The sequence below is a fragment of the Elephas maximus genome, chromosome 22, assembly GCF_024166365.1.
Source record: "Elephas maximus indicus isolate mEleMax1 chromosome 22, mEleMax1 primary haplotype, whole genome shotgun sequence".
Classification (NCBI taxonomy): domain Eukaryota; kingdom Metazoa; phylum Chordata; class Mammalia; order Proboscidea; family Elephantidae; genus Elephas; species Elephas maximus.
Genome location: NC_064840.1, coordinates 12,404,506 through 12,418,103, shown reverse-complemented (window position 1 = coordinate 12,418,103; position 13,598 = coordinate 12,404,506). Strand labels below are relative to the sequence as shown.

At 44.0% G+C, this 13,598-nt stretch overlaps 1 long non-coding RNA gene across 1 annotated transcript in view; it reads left to right on the top strand.

The window, feature by feature from the left end:
* The window catches only part of LOC126065358 (uncharacterized), a 131,062-nt gene extending 117,691 nt beyond the window's left edge, over positions 1-13,371 (top strand). Inside the window, exon 4 of the long non-coding RNA XR_007514842.1 lies at positions 13,334-13,371. This is a non-coding gene — a long non-coding RNA (uncharacterized LOC126065358). The remainder of the gene's footprint in view (positions 1-13,333) is intronic.
* Positions 13,372-13,598: the final 227 nt, after the last annotated feature.

The window sequence follows — 13,598 nt, the reverse complement described above, 5'->3', positions numbered from 1 at the left end:
AGCAACACTTTAGGACAGAGTAGAGCTACCCCATAGGGTTTCCAAGGAGTGGCTGGTGGATTCGAACTGCTGACCTTTTGGTTGGTAGCTGAGCTCTTAACCACTGTGCCAGCAAGGCTCCAGTGGAATATTACTCGGCCATAAAAAGGACTGAAATACTAATACATGCTACAACATGGATGAACCTTGAAAACATGATGCTAGGTAAAAGAAGCCAGACACCAAAGGTCACGTATTGTCAGGGGCCTAGCTACGGATAGGGAAATCCATAGAGAGAGAAAGTAGATCAGTGGTTGCCAGGGCATGGGCGTGGGAACAGGAAGTGACTACCAATGGGGACAAGGGGTCTTTCTAAAACTGGATTGCGGTGATGGTTGCACAGCACTGTAAATTTGCTAAAAAATTATTGAATTGTACACATATAAAATGGGTAAATTTTATGGAATCCAAATAAAAAAATCAATGTGTAAAAGTCCAACTACTGTCCATTCCCTCTTTGTGTTTGTAATTCTATATTCATAACAATATTATACATTTGAATACGTTTATTCTATTAAGACTTTTAATTAATATTGTCTTTTTATAAAATATCACAGCACTAAGATGTGGTTGGAGCCCTGGTGGTGCAGTGGTTAAAAGCTATGGCTGCTGATCAAAAGGTTGGCAGTTCCAATCCACCAGCTGCTCTTTGGAAACTGTATGGGGCAGTTCTATTGTGTCCTATAGGGTCAATATGAGTCCAAATCAACTCGACTGCAACAGGTTAAATATGTGGTTATTGAAAAAAAAAAAAAAAAACACAGACTATACAAAAGTATAAATTAAAAAGTGAAATTCATTCTTTTTCTAACTACTTTACTCACAGGCGAGTGTGTTTCCAGAGCTTTTTCTAGAAATACATGCTTTCTAGATATAAAAAACGGCACTGGTGGTGCAGTGGTTAAGAGCTCAGCTGCTAACCAAAAGGTCAGCCGTTGCAATCCATCAGCCACTCCTTGGAAACCCTATGGGGTGGTTCTACTCTGTGCTATCGGGCTGCTATGAGTTGGAATCAACTGGACAGCAAAGTGTTTGCTTGTTTTGGTTTAGATATAAAAAAAAATCTTTCTCTCTACATACATATATATATGTATTTCTAGAAATTATATATATACACACGCGATATATGTATTTCTATATATATGGATCACCATCTGCCTATCAGTTTGACATACTATGATGGCTTGGGTGTTGCTATGATGCTGGAAGCTATTTCAAATACCAGCAGAGTCACCCATGGCGGACAGATGGACAGGTTTCAGTGGAGCTTCCAGACTAAGATAGACCTGGTGATCTACTTCTGAGAATCAGTGAAAACTTTAGGGATTACAACAGGACATTATCTGACTTGCTGGCTTTGAACATGTCACCAGGAGGGATCAATCGCTGAAGGAGGACGTCATGTTTGGTGACGCAGAGGGTCAACAAGGGAAAAGGAGACCCTAGTGAGGTGGATTGGCACAATATTTGCAGTGATGGCCTCACACATGCTGGTGATTGTGAGGATAACGCAGCACCAATCAGTGTTTTGTTCTGTTGCACATAAGGCTACCATGAGTCGAAGTCAACTCAACGGCATCTGTCTAGCAACTAGCTAGCTATTGTCCTTACTGCAGAAACCCCAGAAGAAAGTGAGCCAAGGGAAATAGATAACCTCTCTTCAAGGGCAAAGGAGAAGTCATTACAACCCCCAAACCCCCAAATCTGAAAGGGAAAACCTTCAACAAATTAGGTCAAATAAATTTAGAGCTCCCCACCGCATGCACCCAGGAGATGTCTCCTGGGGTTGTGGTAACTTCATAAACCACAGAGCACAGGGCAGGGTGTTTGGGATGATGTCACCTGGGCAACGGGAGGTATTTTACTGCTTCATGACTACAGCTACCTTTCACTTCTTCTCTTTGGGTAAATACATCAAGGGGCCATCACCATGTAGCCGGCGAGTGCTGGCTGAGTGGTTTATGGCTGTGCCTGAGCTGGAGGGGGGTGTTTGCAGGGCTGCCTGGCAGATCCCTAGGTGTGAGTTTCAAAAACACCGAGCCCTAGATCCCCAACCAGGATATCATGGAGCCTGCTTGTGTGTCTTCCAGGATGTTTCTTTCTCCTTTGCTCCCAGCCCTTGTCTTCTATGCCAACAAAGCCCTGCTTTCTCCCATCTTTTCTGTCTTGGGTAATAAATAGCCAAAGAGAGAAGCAAACTCCTTCATCAACCTCCCTGGACCAAGCTCAAAAGCACTTCAGCTCACACCCCAAGTACACTGACCCTTTGACTTTGGTTTGGGGGGACACGAAACCTAAGGTAAAGGGGACATGAATCTGTCAACTAAATTTTTTTCGTTATTATTACTACTGTAAAGATATATATATATATATATAACACATTTGCCAATTCAAGATATTTCACATGCACAATTTAGGACACTGATTACATTAATCTTGTTGTGCGACCAGACCATCACCGATATCCAGTGGCAACTCAACCTGACTGCTTTGGAAGTTTGGGAAAAGGAGATGGCAGGAGATTGGTGGGGAGAGAAGGACGTAAGGGGGAGATGGAAGCTGCCACCTAGGGAAATGCCGCCTCCTCTGCAAACATTTTGCTGCTTCCCATCCCCAGAGGGTTCCATTTCCTCTTTTGGTGGTTACCTTGTCACAGAATCCACCACACTGCAAAGTAACACAGCAGGAGGTGCTTCAAGATGGGGACCACGGACCCGGTACACACTAGGTACTCAATAAATGCTTACTAAAAATATGATTTGCAGAAGAAAGACTTGGCAGTCTGCTTCTGTAAAGAGTACAGCCTCGGAAACCTTGGGGTAGTTCTACTCTGTCCTATAGGGATGATATGAGTCAGAATCAACTCAACGGGAACAGGTTGTTTAGTTTTTAAAAACATGATTACACGGACAGGTGAATGACTAGAAAGTTCTCCCCTAGCACCTAGAATTCTTTCACTTCCTATTTAACTTGGATGTTTTACTCATTCACTCATTCATTTGTTCATCAGAACATAGGGAGCTACAACCATGCATCAGGCACTAGGTTACAGTCATTCATTCAGTAAACATTTATTGAGTGCCTATTGTGTGCCAAGTTCTGGGATTGACTCTGGAGCTAAAATGGAATAAGATAGTTCTCAATTTCTTGGTGTTCAGTTGAGTCGGGAGAAAAACAAACAGGTAATTTCAATTTCTTCATGAGTGCCAGGTGGGGCAAGGGCCAGAGGCAACTAGAGCACAGACAATGGGGCTGCTGGTCCATAATTGAGACGGGGATGGAGAGGAGTCAGGGGAGACTTCCTGGAAGACAATATGGGTGCCTTTTACAGACTTGTTCTTGGGAAAGACATCAAATCGCCTCTCCAGCTCAGTTATCAACACACACAACACCTTGTAGCCACCAGCTAGATCACCAAAACCTACCCAACCCACTGCCGCCTAGTCGATTCCCACTTATAGCAACCCTATAGGACAGAGAAGAACTGCCCCATAGAGTTTCCAAGGAGTGTCTGGTGGATTCGAACTGCCGACCTCTTGGTTAGCAGCCGTGGTACTTAACTACTACGCCACCAGTGTTTCTAGATCACATGGTATCCCTAATACCATGCGTATAGCACTTTACTGCTTTAGGCTATTCCGGGTGGCACAAATGGTTAGGCGCTCAGCTACTAATCGAAGGTTGGCAGTTCGCATCCACCCAGAGGGCACCTCAGAAGAAAGGATTGGCAATCTACTTCCAAAAGATCAGCCACTGAGATCCCTATAGAGCACCGTGCTACCCTGGCATACATGGAATCACCATGAGTCCGAATCAACTCAATGGTTTCTAGTTTGTTTTGTTTCTACTCTTTTAAAAATCATTGCCTCCTGATAAAACCAAGGGTTGGTGAGGATGCAGAGCAGTGAGATGACCCAGCCACCGCTGATGACAGTCTGCAATGGTACAGCTGCGATGGAGAAAGGAGTCCTAGTGGTACAGATGGTTAAGTGCTTGGCTATTGCACAAAGGGTTGGCAATTTGAACCTGCCCAGTGGCTCCACAGGAGAAAGGTCTTCTTCCGTAAAGATTACAGCCAAGAAAACCTTTCAGGACGGTTTTTCTCTGTCACATGGGGTCTCTATGAGTCAAAATCGGCTCAACAGCACCTAACAACAACAAGCATTAGTGAGCAAATGGACAATCTGATCAGTTCGAAGATGCACAAACATTTCAACCCAACAACTTAACACCTGCTATAATCTCTAGAGAAACTGTGACATGTGTGCATAAAGAGCCACACACACGGATGTTCACTGCAGTACGAGACATTGATGATACCAAAAACCCGGAAACCGCCAACGTGGTCACCAACCGGAGAATGAATGAGGACTTTGGGGCACATTCGTCCAGTGGAATGTTGTATAGTATTTAAAAATAAGCAACTAGAAACACATGCATCAACATAGATCGGTCTTAAACACATAATGTCCGGCGAAATCTGCACAAGGGTATATGCTGTACAACACCATTACTGTGAGGCTTTAAATTGTGTGAAACAATACCATATGTTACAGAATACCATAGATTACTGAAGGATAAATACATACATTACATCCATGGTAAAAGTGTAAAGACATGCATACAAATGATAACCTTCAAAATCAGGATGGTGGTTACCCTTGGATGGGGAAGGAGGAGAGTTACTTAGGAGGCTCCAACTGTATCTGCAAGTTTTTATTTCTTAAGCCAGATGTTGAATACCTGGGTGTTTATTATATTATTCTCTATATAATCAATGTCCACGGAAGCAGCTGTCAAGAAATGACATATTGCATTGGGCAAATCTGCTGAAAAAGACCTCTTTAAAATTCAAAAAACCAAAGATACCACTTTGATGACTAAGGTGTGCCTGACCCAAACCACAGTCTTTTCAATCACCTTGTATACACGGGAAAGCTGGAAGGTGAAAAAGGAAGGCAGAAGAAGAATGGATGCGTTCCAATTGTGGTGTTGGAGAAGGATGTTGGATATATTGTGGACTGCAAGAAGAAACAACAAATCACTCTCAGAAGAAATACAACCAGAATGCTCCTTAGAAGCAAGGATGATGAGACTTCGTCTTGCTTACTTCGGACACATCATCAGGAAAGACTGGTCATTAGAAAAGGACATCATGGTTAGTAAAGTGGAGAGTCAGCGGACAAGGGAAACCCTCAGTGAGATGGATTGACACAATAGCCCCAACAGTGGACTAAAACATACCAATAATCACGAAAATGATGCAGGACCCGGTAATATTTTGTTCTGTTATATATAAGGTCACCACCATGAGTCAGAGCCAATCTGATGGTAACTAACAACAATAACAAATACTTTAGTGTGCCTGAGATATTTCAAGATACAATTACAAAAATACTGCCACATGCATTCATTGTATCCTTTGCTCCTTGTGAAACCCTGTGACATAGGTAAGCAAGGCAGCATCATTTTCCATCCCAGCCCTTCCAACCCACCCTGCAATTTTGCACATCGGGAAAGAGACTTCCTAATGTTTGAGGGAAATAATATTATTAGCCAACATTGAGTTCTTGTCTTTGTGTGGATTATCTCAGAACCATCACAGCAAGCCCATGAGACAGTTATGATTATTGTCCCTGTTTCTCAGATGCAACAACTGAAGCTCAGAAAGAGGGAGCAGCTTGCCTGAAGTATGCAGGTATCAAGTGCTGGGGCAGCCGGGATCTGAACTCGTGACCCCAGAACCTCTCTGTCCAGGAGGCATAGAGCATAGAAGTTAAAAGGATTGCCTCTGGAGCTGTACTCCTGGGTTAAAATCCCAGCTCTACTCCTTCCTAGCTGTATGGCCTTAGGCAAGCTCATCACTTTGTGCCCTAGTTTCTTCACTTGTAAGATGAAGCTAATTATAGTAATGTCCTCCTGAGGTTGTCATGAGGATTAAAAAAAAATTGACAGAACTTAGAACAATGCTGGCACATAATAAGTGCTCCAAAAATGCTAGTTGTTCTTGCTTCTAAGTATGCCTAAACACTACACCTCTCGGACTTCCTGAAGGTAGACAGAGGTGGCCTTCAAGCCATGCCGTGATGCTTGCTGCTTAAAGGCTAGGTGCCTGGATAAGGTGCTGCCTGCCCAGCTGAGGGGACCAGCCAACTTTCAAAAGTACAGGGACACATAATTTGGCCAGCAGATGAAAAAGGGTTGGTGATGGATTCGTGGGCTGGGCACTCTCCCGCCCTTTTGCTTTTCAGCATTTCCCCCTCACCATCACTCACTGGCTGTATAAACAGATTTCTCAGTAATCGTTTTCCCTCCCTTTGAAGTCTTCCCATCCATTCTCTCCCCACGCTCAGCCCTCTCCCCTTCCCCTCCAAGGAGGACCTCGTGTCAGCAACAGTTTCCATCCAGGGGGCAGAGAATCCTCTCTAGAAGGTCCATTCAGCTCAATCTATCACATATTTTCTGAGCACCTACTGAGCACCTTCGAAGGACTTTTATGGAGAGGGAAAGGCCAAAAGGGGCTGGTAGGGGAGGGAGAAGCAAAAGGACTCAAAGAAGCAGTGAACTCAGGCATACTAACCTTCATGAAGATGGCACAGGACAAACTGGGCTGGAAACTGGATTTTCTCAGTGTGTCCTTGGGAAGCTAGGTCACCTGTCTGAGCATCAATGTCTTTATCTGTAGATGGGGAAATCTGGGCAATGAAAAAAAAGAGAGAGAAGAAAAATTGATGTGTCCAAATTGTGGCATTGGTGAAAAATATTGAGTATATTGTGGACTGCCAGAAGAACAACAATCAGCCTTAAAAGAAATACATCCAGAATGCTCCTTAGAAGTGAGGATGGAGAGACTTCAGCTCTCTTATTTTGGATGCGTCATCAAGAAAGACCAGTTGCTAGAAAAGGACATCATGGTAAAGTAGAGGGTCAGCAAAAATGAAGGAAACCCTCCATGAGATGGGTTGACATAATAGCCAAAACAATGGGCTCAAATATACCAACAATCATGAAGATGACACAAGACCGGGAAACATTTTATTGTTATATACAAGGTCACCACAAGTCAGACTTGACTCAACAGCAACTAACAATAACAACATAGTGGGGGTAATAATAACACCTACATCATTAGTATATGGAAGGAGTGAGTGACACTCTATATGTGAAGCACTTAGCCTGGTATACAGTAGGTGCTCAACCAATGGCAGTTTCTTGTCTGTGGTTGTTATTGGTGTCATGGAGAAGGAAGAGACTTAAGTGATAGCCAGCCTCTGGTCTGGAAGATCAGGTAGGTGGAGATGAGGTAGGATCTGCTGAGATGAGGTGCCCAGGAGAAATTTGGGTTTGGAGGAAAGAAAACAAATCCCATTCAGAACTTTTTGAGTTTGCGGTAGCTGAGTGTCAACCACATGGTAATATCCAGGAGCAGGTGACAATACAAATCTGGAGACTCAGAACTTGGATCCTGTAATGGCCATAATTCCTGAGATCTTGACTCAAACCTTCCATTCAGAGAAGCATGCATCCCTGAGTTCAAGATGGAAAAGCTCCCCTCCCTAGTTTTTGAAACGTACTCAAAACATTTACTTCTTCCCAGTCCCTGCACACACACACACAAACACATACATCCCTGAGCCAATCCCAGGGTATAGGACTCAAAAGAAAGAACCCAGTTCAGAAAATGACCAACCATAACCCTTTTTACCAGAAAACAAAATCCAGCCTCACTCCCAAACCAGAGGAGGAGCAGTGATGATGTTTCAAGGAGATTTTCATTTCTTTAGTACCTACCTTTTAAAGCTCTTATAGCACATGAGATATATATCCTGCACAGGTTACACGTATTACACGATACATACATCTACATAGTATTCAGTAGGTACCAGCTAGGTGGTCCAGAAAGGGGAGTTGGTCTCCGGGTGGGCCACTCATTGGCCCAGTGAACTCCTCAACCACGAGAAGAACGTGGCTGGAGAAGGACCAGAGTGGACCCTCTAATGCCTAGGGCTCAGGGCAGAGCCCCTCTTTCCCAGGTCTATGCATGTACATGCAGTTACAGACATGTAGTCTCCATCAGATAACACCATGTGAGCAAGACCTGAGCCCTTGGAAAACCAAGAGAGGGAAGCCCTAGGCCTTCACTCCAAGGGCTCGAAGTTGAACAAAGGGGATGAGACATGTATACAAAATACAGTGGTGAAGGTTAAGACCTTTAAGACTGTGGTGTGTGTAGTTTTATATACATGGAGTCTATATCTGCAGACCCATCTTGAAGGTTTTCAAAGCTCGGGCCAAGAGGAAAAACAGGGCCCATTTATGTCTATATATTCAAAAGTTATACATTGTTAAGGATTTCGTTTTACTTAGATCCACAATCAACGCTCATGGAAGTAGCAGTCAAGAAATCAAATGACTCATTGCCTTGGGCACATCTGCTGTACAGGACCTCTTTAAAGTATTGAAAAGCAAAGATGTCACTTGGAGGACCAAGGTGAGCCTGACCCAAGCCATGGTATTTTCAATCACATAAGCCTGTGAAAGCTGGACAATAAATAAGGAAGACTGAAGAAGAACTGATGCATTTGAATTGTAGTGTTGGCAAAGAATGTTGAATATACCATGGGCTTCCAGAAGAACGAACAAATCTGTCTTGGGAGAAGTACACCCAGAATGCTCCTTAGAAGCAAGGATGGCGAGACTTGGTCTCACGTACTTTGGACATGTTATCAGAGAGACCAATCCCTGGAGAAGGACATCGTGCTTGGTAATGTAGAGGGTCAGCGAAAAAGAGCAATACCTTCAGTGAGATGGATTGACACAGTGGCTGCAACAATGGGCTCAAACAGCAATGATTGTGAGGATGGCGCAGGACCAGGCAACCTTTCGTTCTGTTACACACAGGGTTGCTATGAGTCGGAAGCAACACATTGGCACCTAACAGCAATAACAACAGTAAGTCAGGCTAACAAACTGCTAAATAATACATGTTCTATCCTCCTACCTTGCTAAATCCGCCTTCATGATGACCTGGAAGGCTGTACTCAAAATTAGAATTCTTGGAGTCTTCAGTCGTCTTTCCTGATGATGTGGTTTAATTTTCTAGGACGACTTGATCAGCGTCATAAAAATCATGAGGGCTTTTTAGAAAATAACCTGTTTAAATGAAAAAAAAAAAAAAAAAAGCCTATAAGGCTCTTTAGAAAAATGTAGCCATAGAAAAATCTAAGAAATACAAAGTCTCCTGCACCCGTCCCCCACTTCCATTCCGAAGAGGTCTCCACTGTCGTCACTTTCTGCCCCTTCCTCCACGTGCAATACGTGGAAAAACTTAACTGAATGCGTGCAATAAATACAAAAAGGTTTTTAAAAATCTCTGCTTGCTCCACACTTGGGAGAGGGGAGAAGGGATTGCCCACAAACATGTGTACTTGGAGAATTCACAAATGAATATTGGTATTTTGATGCATTGTCTAAAAATTTATTGAGCGTTGGCTCCATGCAAGGCAACATATGTATATATTTATTTGTGCGAAAAAGAGCAAAGGGGGGTGGCTGACAGGGACTGCGTTCCCAGCCGTCATCCACACACTTACATACACACGGCGTATGTAATGTGAACATTAATTTTTTATCTCAAGTGGTTCCTTTTTCCCCGGGTCTTCTGGTAGCTGTTTGCCTAGTATACAGCTAGCGCCAGTGTCTCCCAAGCCCCCCACCTTTGTGGGACTCCTTGCTCTTTTTTTCCTCCCTCTTTGGAAATTTTATTTATTATCTGTGGGGAAGTGTATTGTTTGGAGATTCTGGTTTTTATTTCTCTGCTGGCTTTGACAGATACTCAGGGAAAGGAGGGGGGGAAGAAAACATTTGGTTTTGTTTTATGATATGCTGAGGAGGCTCTGTGAAATTCTCCAAGGCCTTCGGGCCCCGGAGGACTGTATAAATAAAAAGGCAACGGTGACGGTTCTGAGGGTTTGTGGGGGGAGCAGCGATGACAGGGAATAAGTGTGGTCACTCTTTGTAACGGAGGTGGTGGAAATTGCAGGATGGGGTGACTGCCAGCAGTTGTTTTCACAGTATTAACAATACAGGAGGAATCGAAACATCGCCCCATTTTATGCCAACATGGAGCGAGGGCTGAGAGGGAGGTATTGCACCGGGACTCCAAGCTCCGCCTCTGAGGTCAGGCTACTGGGCTCTGCCACTTCCTTCCTTCCTGTGTAACTTAGGGCTAGTTACTCGGTTTTTCTGAGCCTCAGTTTCCTCCTCTGAGAAATGGGGAGGAAAACGATACCCATCTTCTAGGGTTGGTTTGAGGATTCATATAAAGCCTACAGTGCTGCATCTGTTTGGTGAAAAACAACAACAAAAAAAACCCATTGTCTTTGAGTTGATTCCGATTCTACCCCACGTTTTACAGAGTAGCACTGCTCTGCAGGGTTTTCTTGGCTGTAATCTTTATGGGAGCGGATCACCAGGCCATTCTTCTGCAGTGTAGTTAGATGGGTTCCAACCACCAACCTTCAGGTTAGTAGACAAGTGTAAACTCTTTGGTACACCTAGGGACCTCCTGGTTGGTTGTTGTTGTGTTCCACTGCGTCAATTCTGACTCACAGAGACCCTATATCACAGAGTAGAACTGTGATACTGTTCTGGTGGGTTTGAGCCCACCAAGCGGCTGATGGGTTTGATATTTTCTGTGGCTTTCAAGCACAAGGCACCTGCTTTACAGCTCTGCTGTGGGAAAAGGTGGTTGAATCCCTTTTCGTGGATTATCCAATTTTTATGAAACTGTGTTATGTCTTCCAAAGAAGGACGTCCAAATCAAAATTATTTTTCTCTCTCTTCACTCTGCCCAGGCCTGCGTCCTCTGTATCTGAAAAGTATCTTTTATGCCAGTAATTCTCCAACCCTAGGGACACATGAGAATCTACTCGGGGAACTTTTATGTGTATGTGTATGTATACATATATATATATCCAAACCAAACCAAACCCGTTACCATCGAGTCGATTTTGACTCATAGTGACCTTATAGGACAGAGCACAACTGCCCCATATAGTTTCCAAGGAGCGCCTGGTGGATTTGAACTGCCAACCTTTTGGTTAGCAGCTCTTAACCACTACGCCACCAAGGTTTCTGTATATATGTATACATACGTATATATATACATACACATACACACACATACACACACGTACGCACACACACACACCGCAACAATGGGCTCAAATTTAGCAACAGTTGTGAGGATGGCACAGGACCAGGCAGTGTTTTGTTCTGTTGCACATAGGGTCACTATGTATCGGAACCAACTCAACAAACCTAACAACAACAACCATTGTTTAAATTATGGTAAATATATAGAGAGCCCTGGTGGTTAGAACCCACCAGCCGCTCCACGTCCTTAAAGATTACAGCCTTGGAAACCCTATGGGGACAGTTCTAGTCTGTCCTATAGGGTCACTATGAGTTGGAATCGACTCAGCGGTAAACAGGTTTGGTTTTCGTTTATACATACACACACACACACAGAATGAAACATTTGCCGTTTTAATGTTTCGTACATGTACAATTCAGTGATACTGTGTTTATCATATTGTACAACCATCACTACTCTCCATTTCCAAATTTTCCCATCACTCTTAACAGAAACTCAAACCAAAAACCACACCAAACTAAACCAGTTCCCATGGAGTCAATTCTGACTCACGGCGACCCTGTGTGTTTCCGAGCAGAGCTGCGCTCCATAGGGTTTCCGATGATTGATTTTCTGGAAGTAGAATGCTAGGCCTTTCCTCTGGGCATCTCTGGGTAGACTCACACCTCCAAGCTTTCAGTTAGCAGCTGATTGCCCTAACCATTTGTACCACCCAGGGGCTTCTTAGAACAGAAACTCAGTGCTCCCTAAACAATGACTCCCCCTTGCTGCCTCCCTCCCATCCCCATAACCACTAATACTACTTTGGCCTCTATGCCTTGGTCTATTCTAGATATTTCATCCAAGTGGAATCATACAATATTGTCTTTTTGTGACTGACTGGGGAGCTTTTAAAAAATGCCAACACCTCGTTCCACCCCTGAAACTTTAGCTAATTTGATGTGGAGTACAAGCATCTCCAGTTTGTGAAAGCTTCCCATGGTGTCAGTGCACGGCCAGAGTCGAGAACTGCTAAGGGACACAGTAGCCCAGGGGAGCAACTGGGGGAAGGCGAAGGCTGAGACCCCTCTCTGGGAGAACCCTCTTGATCCCACTACCAAGATATTTTTAAGTCTGCCTTCCTTTTCTCCATCCTTGGCCGCAATTTGCACACTCATCGTTTCTCACTTAAGCTACTACAAAAACCTCCCTACTTGAGTCTGGGTTTTTAGCATGTGACTAGCCAATCCCTAGGTCGCTGGGTGGCTCCAACGGTTTGTGCTGTGCTATTAACCTAAGGTTGCTATTCAAACCTGCCCAGTGGCAGCACCTTGGAAGAAAGACCTGGCGATCTGCTTCTATAAAGATTACAGCCAAGAAAACCCTACGGGACAGTTTTACCCTGTAACACATAGGGTCACCATGAGTCAGAATCTACTCAAAGACAAGGGGTTTGGTGTTTTGTTTTTTAGCCAATCCAACCTCCATCTAGCTTCCCCAAATGTTCTTTCCATGGTATGGCATCTGATCCTAACACTTAAACCCTAATGGTTTCCCATTACCCATATGATTGAGTCAAACTCCCCATCCTTCATTTAAAACCTCTTCCTGCCAGGGCTCCATCTATCTTTCCAGCCTTATTTCCACCCTTCTCTCCTGCCTGGACATCTACCAGTTGGTCATGCTCTTGGCTCTCAAGTTCTCTCTGCCCTTGCCCACCTGGTAAACTCCTGCACATCCCCTAGAGCCCAAACCGGAAATGACCTCTTTGCTGAAGCCCTCTTGCCCCTCACTATCCCCCACCCCACCCCCACCTCCCAGGCAATATGGATTGCTTCCTGAGGACTTTATAGCCTAATGTGATACTTGCTGTAAAGACATGCATAGTATGGTTTTTATTTACATATCCATCTCCCCCATTTGCCTGGGGAATTCCTCACGTTTGAGGGCTGGGTCTTATTCCTCCACAGGCTTATTCATCACCCTCAGAACATTTGTTGAGCAAAACAAGCTGTATCACCACTAAGTTTTACTCTGTGGCCAATTCCATTTTCCAATGATGGTCACAGCAATGTCTTCTGACCTACGTCTTCTTCTGCAAGGTCCCTTTGTCACTCCTATCAAGAATCTTGTCTCCTTCCTCTTGTGTCTTCTTAGGCTTGTGGCTGCTTCCACCATTAAAATGGAGAAGAAGTGATGCTGTGTGACATCTAAGTAGGGCCATAAAAAATCAATGGAACAGGTTGAGGTAAGAGGACTCCCCAAGACTATTGTCCTGATATGCTCCGTAAACCTTGAACCCAAACTACCCCCTGAGGCCACATTTTAGCTCAATAACAGATTGGCTCATAAAATAAAGAGTATTTCCAGTGAGCACTGTGTACCTTTAAAAAATCATCTATATGAGACCAAAACCAAACAA